This window comes from Pongo pygmaeus, chromosome 21, assembly GCF_028885625.2.
Source record: "Pongo pygmaeus isolate AG05252 chromosome 21, NHGRI_mPonPyg2-v2.0_pri, whole genome shotgun sequence".
In the NCBI taxonomy this organism is placed as follows: domain Eukaryota; kingdom Metazoa; phylum Chordata; class Mammalia; order Primates; family Hominidae; genus Pongo; species Pongo pygmaeus.
Window position 1 is genome coordinate 34,587,673 of NC_072394.2, and position 6,366 is coordinate 34,594,038.

Genomic DNA, 6,366 nt, shown 5'->3' on the forward strand with positions numbered 1-6,366 from the left:
TGTTTTGTCTTGAATCTCATGCAGGGGTTGGAGGTCTGAGGTGAGACACCTTCCCCGAGTGTGTTGAGTTGCATAGTTTCCCCCGAAACTCATTCTCGTGTCACACTTCTCCAGAGCTCAAGCCACTGCTGTTCCCTGCCTTGTACAAGTCCATTGCCTAGCCCCTCCGTACTAAATTGCAGTCATTTGCTCTTCTGATCCCACAAGCAGGAAATGGCAATCAAGTGTGTTTTGGTAGCAGTGAGATCTGGTTTTGGATTCCCAGCTTCAGTGTTTTACTGTCAGCTCATCTCACTCTACGAAACCCAGTTCTTCAATTGCAAGCAACAGAAACATCGGTCAGACTGGTTTTAGCCCAAAAATGAATTGATTGGTTCTTAAGTCATCAAAGATTTTGTTTATTTTGCTTCAGGTCTGGCTGGATCCAGGGGCTCAAAGGATAGCCTTAGGGCTCTTTCCCCTTTTCCACTGTGCTCCTCTCCGGCGTCACTCTGTCCTGTTATCCCCAGTCTTCCTCCTGATGGGTGAGGCAGGGAGGGCAGGATGCCAGTCACTCCAGACTTACATGATCCACCTGGGTATGCCAGGGGGCTGGGGTAAGGGAAGATGTCCCTCGCCACTTCAGTTTATTCAATATAGAGAAATTTCAGGAAACATTTCTGATTGGCCCAGCTTGGATTATTATTTGAACATCTTGCACCAATCACTATATCCAGGAGGATGGAGTATGATTTGGGGCTACTTTCCCTGAAGGTGTTGGATACTGTGAATTTCAGCCCCACCAGAATTACTTAGAATGGTTGCTGAGGAAAGAACCATTTCCCATGGTAAGGGATGCGAAACAGACCAAAACAGTGGCCTGTTATCCCCCCGCCCCGCCCAACCCCAAACCCAAGCCTCAGTTCCTCATTTGCAATGGGAAACGTGCTTGTTACTATTTATGGAGTACTTCCCGTGTTCTGATGTTCCAAACACTTTCCATGGGTTAGCCCATTTAATCTTGGATATGATACAAGATAACAACGTGCCCCTGAGGCAGGTTCTGTTATTAGCCCCCTTTTACAGAGGTGGTCACTGAGGCACCAAGCAGTTGCTGGGGCAGGATGGGGGGTGATGTCCCATGATGGGTGGAGTAGTGTTCACCTGGGACAGCCAGACTTCTGAATCTGTCCTTCCAACCTCTCTAGCCGCCTTTTTAAAGGGCTGTGTGTGTGTGTGTAAAATTATATGTAATTGATGTAAAATGAACTGCACAGTTTGATAAGTCTTGATACATACACCCATGAAATTATCACCACAATCTCAGTAGTGAGCATACCCAGGTTTCCTCATGCCCTTCTTTATAATCCTGCCCTCTAGCCTCGCACCATCATGCTCATGCTTGTCCCCTCCAAACCTCATGTGGAAATTTGATCCCCAGTGTTGGAGGTGGAGCCTAATGGGAAGTGTTTGGGTCATGGGAGCAGATTCCTCATGAATAGATTTGTGCACTGAGGGAGGTGGGAGCAGAGGAGGTGAGTGAGTTCTCTCTTAGCTCCTAAGAAAGCTGGTTGTTAAAAAGAGCCTGGCACCTCCCTGCAACCCCCACTTCTTCTTTCCCCATGTAATCTCTGCACATGCCAGCTCTCCACCTTCCACCATGAGCAGAAGGAACTCACCAGAAGCAAATGCCCAATCTTGAACTTTCCAGCCATCAGAATCATGAGCCAGACTGGGCACAGTGGCTCAGGCCTGTAAGCCCAACACTCTGGGAGGCTGAAACAGGAGGATCACTTGAGGCCAGGAGAAAGTCAGCCTGGGCAACAAAGCAAGACCTCATCTCTAAAAACAAATTTTAAAAACTTTTTAAAAACTCGTGAGCTGGCCAAGTGCGGTGGCTCATGCCGGTAATCCCAGCACTTTGGGAGGCCGAGGCGGGCAGATTACCTGAGGTCAGGAGTTCGAGACCAGCCTGTACAACATGGTAAAACCCTGCCTCTACTAAAAATACAAAAATTAGCCAGGCGTGGTAGCCCATGCATGTAATCCTAGCTACTCAGGAGGCTGAGCCCAGGAGACGGAGGTTGCAGTGAGCCGAGATTGTGCCACTGCACTCCAGCCTAGCCAACAGAGCAAGACTCTCAAAAGAAAAAAAAAAAAAAAACTCATGAGCCAAGTAAACCTTTTTTCTTTATAAATTACCCAGCCTCAAGTATTCCTTATAGCAACACAAAACAGACTAAGACACCATCCCCAATAAGCCACTGATCTTTCTTTCTGTCACTATAGATTAATTTGCATCTCCCAGAGCTTTATATAAGGAGAATCATACATTATATATTACGCTATATATGTATACATATATACATATATATATATATATATATTTTTTTTTTTTTTTGAGACAGAGCCTCACTCTGTCACCCAGGCTGGAGTGCAGTGGCGCAATCTCAGCTCACTGCAAGCTCCATCCTCCGGGTTCATGCCATTCTCCTGCCTCAGCCTCCCCAGTAGCTGGGACTACAGGTGCCCGCCACCACGCCTAGCTAATTTTTGCATTTTTAGTAGAGACAGGGTTTCACCATGTTGGCCAGGCTGGTCTCAAACTCCCGACCTCAGGTGATCTGCCTGCCTCAGCCTCCTAAAGTGCTGGGATTACAGGTGTGAGCCACCATGCCCAACCTGTCTTTTTCATTCAGCATACTTAGTGATTCATCTATTTTCTTATGTGTAACTATAGTCCATTTCTTTTTTATTCCATTGTATGGTATTTGGTGATCCACTCATCTGTTGATGGACATTTGGGTTGTTTCAGTTTGGGCTATTACAAATACAGTTCCTATGAGCAAGTGAAGCAGTCAAATGGCTATATCATATGGTAGATGTATGGTTTGGGGTTTTTGTTTTTTTGTTTTTGTTTTTTTTTTACTTTTAAAATGGTTTTATTTTATGTGCAAATAATGAACAGATGTTGTACCCATAAATTCTACTCTCCAAAAACAATTAGGAGAGTCTTAAAAGAAAACCACATAATAAATTTTTAAAGGCACTGGGATTCCTCTGCTCTAGGTCATTGCTAGGCTAGAAAAATAAAGTTTATTCTACCAGGAATCACAAGTTAGAACTGAGTATTCTCCAAAGTGGAAATTCTAGAGTGTAAGGTCATTCCAGGCAAAGATTATTTAGTCCTCATACCCAACATTCACAACTCCCTATCAGAAGGGTTAAACCAGGTCAAAACAGTCCAGCATAATTAGGCTTCATCAAACAATGCCATTATGCTCTTCTAAGATGCAAATAAACCAAAACAGGAAATACTAAAATCATAATAATACTTGATGCTGTCATACAAATTGTTAGTTCCTTGCTGTATCCCCCCTTCTATAACATTAATAAAGGGAATATCTTACTGCAAAGAATATTTTATTTTATACATCACTAGCCATGAATTTTTGCCATTAGTTATTATACAAATGCTGCCTAATGCCATTAGCCAAATGGCATAACCATTTTATGTCCACCATTCACTTCTATAGTTATAAGTAGAATTTTCATGATTTACATATGTACATCAATCAGTGAGGATTTAACACTGAGATACAATCTAACATCTGTAATATCTGATGTTTTAAAGTAGACAGCAATGTAGGAAAGATATATTTTAATCACTTTTCATTTAAGTGACCTTATGTAAAACATAAACCAATAGTTTAGCAGTTCCAAGTCTCCAAAGGACATTTTCAAATGTATGTAAAGAAATGGTTACAGATTTTTAAGAAGCATCTTCCATGTCCACATCCTGTTGTAATCTCTGTGCCATTTTCTCTTCCAGCTGCTTCCCTTTGCCTACAAGAGGGGCTCGGAAAGATGGATGTTTTTCTTGACTTCTTTGATGTCCTGAACTTCTCTGCGTAGGCCTTTATGTTTCTTCGGTCTGTTCATTATAAATTTAGCTTGGCATTTCTGTTTGATCTCTTCAACTCTCTTCATTGCATCAATAGTTTTATTCCATAGCTCTCACTGGTATTTGATAAGTTCATTTCTATGTTTTTCCAATTCAAATGAATTATCCACTGTAAGCCCTTTACCAGCTGTTTTCCAGAATGCTTTGGTCCGCCTATCTTTGTGAGGATTGTGCTTCTTTTTAAAGTTTTTATGGCATTTAGATTTACAAAATCTGAACACCTTGCAATCATTGCGGACAGACATCATGCCATGGCCAGGGTAGATGAGCCCCGAACAGAAATAACACTTCTTGAGACACATGTTGAACCCACGTGGGTCCCCACCGACCAAACACCAGGCTTGAGAGGAAGTCAGGTGTATGTTTAACCTAAACTACCACACTCTTTTCTAAGGTGGTGTATCATTTTATGTTACCATCAGCAGTATACAAGAGTGCCAGTTCCTTTACATCCTAATAACACTTGGTATGGTTAATATTTTTAATTTTAGCCATTCTTACAGGTATATAACATCTTGTGATTTTAATTTCTATTTCCCTAATGACATGTTGCACATCTTTTCATGTGCTTATTTGTTATTGCTGGTGACAAATATATCTTCTTTGGTGAAGTAGATGTTCAAATTTGTGTTCATTTGTATTGGTTTTGGAGTTATTGTCACGTTTTGAGAGTTATTTATGTATTCTGCAGACAAGTCCTTTATCGCATAAATGCTTTGCAAAGATTTTCTCTTAGTCTGTGTATGGCTTGTGTTTTCATTGAAAACTATGTCTTTTGAAGAGCACAGGTTTTTTATTTTGATGAAGTCCAATTTATAAACAATTAAATAATTTGTTTAGGTAAGCAATTTAATTTGTTCTTTTTGAATTTTTGGTTTGTTTGGTTTTTGAAACAGAGGTTTCACTATGTTGCCCAGGCTGGTCTCAAACTCCCGGGCTCAAGCGATCCTCTGGCCTCAGCCTCCTGGGTAGCTGGGATTACAGACACATGTCACCATGCCCAGCTCCTTTTATGGATTTTGCTTTTTGGTGTTAGACATCTTTGCTTAACTCAAGGTCACAGTGAATTTCTCCTGGGTTTTCTTTTTTTCTTTTTTGTTGTGGCAGAGTCTTGCTCTGTCACACAGGCTGGAGCGCAGTGGCATGATCATAGCTCACTGCAATCATGATCAAGGATCAAGTGATCCTCCCACCTCAGCCTCCCAAACAGCTGGAACCACAGGCGTGCACCACCACGCCTGGTGAATTTTTTTTTTCTATTTTTGTAGAGACAGTGTCTCACCTTGTTGCCCGGGCTGATCTCAAATCCCTGGGCTCAAGCAATCCTTTTGCCTCAGCCTCCCAAGTAGCTGGGATTATAGGCTCGAGCCAAAATGCACCTGGCTCGAATGTCTGTCTTTATTTTTATTTATTTATTTGAGACAGGATCTCACTCTGTCACTCAGGCTGGAGTGCAGTGGCAGTGGCATAATCACAGCTCACTGCTGCCTTGACCTCCTGGGCTCAAACAGTCCTCCCCCCTCAGCCTCCCAGGTAGCTGGGACTATAGGCATGCACTGCCATGCCCAGCTAGTTATTTTTTGTCGAGACAGGTCTCCCTATGTTGCCCAGGCTGGTCTCAAACTTCTGGGCTGGAGCAGTCCTCCTGCCTTGGCCTCCCAAATTGCTGGAATTACAGGAATGAGCCTCTGTGCCCAGCTGTGGAGTTGATATCTTAACAATATTAAGTCTTCCAACCCATGAACAAATTATACCTCTCAATTTAGGTCATCTTTAATTTCTCTCAGCAGTGTTTTGTATCTTCAGCGTCTAGGTCTTTCACTTCTTTTGTCAGATTTATTCCTCAGTGTTTCATATTTTTGATGCTATTGTAAATGGTAATTTTTTATTTTTATTTTTTGAGACAGGGTTTCGCTCTTGCTGCCCAGGCTGGAGTGCAATGGTGTGATCTCGGCTCACTGCAACCTCCGCTTCCCGGGTTCAAGCGATTCTCCTGCCTCAGCTGGGATTACAGGCATGCGCCACCACGCCTGGCTAATTTTGTATTTTTAGTAGAGACGTGGTTTCTCCATGTTGCTCAAGCTGGTCTTGAACTCCCAACCTCAGGTGATCTGCCTGCCTCGGCCTCCCAAAGTGCTGGGATTACAGGCATGAGCCACTACGCCTGGTGTAAATGGTAAGTTTTTAAATTTTTATTTATTTATTTAGAGATGGAGTCTTGGTCTGTCACCCAGTCTGGAGTGTAGGGGCGGGATCTTGGCTCACTGCAACCTCTGCCTCCTGGGTTCAAGCAATTCTCGTGCCTCAGCCTCCCAAGCAGCTGGGACCACAGGTGCATGCCACCACGCCCGGCTAATTTTTACATTTTTCAGTAGAGATGAGATTTCGCCATGTTAGCCAGGCTGGTCTCAAACTCCTGACCT

The 6,366-nt window shown here is 43.0% G+C and overlaps 1 pseudogene; it reads right to left on the reverse strand.

The window, feature by feature from the left end:
* Nucleotides 1-3,634: 3,634 nt before the first annotated feature.
* LOC134738901 (probable ribosome biogenesis protein RLP24) lies at nucleotides 3,635-4,335 on the reverse strand (annotated as a pseudogene).
* Between the last annotated feature and the right edge of the window lie 2,031 nt (nucleotides 4,336-6,366).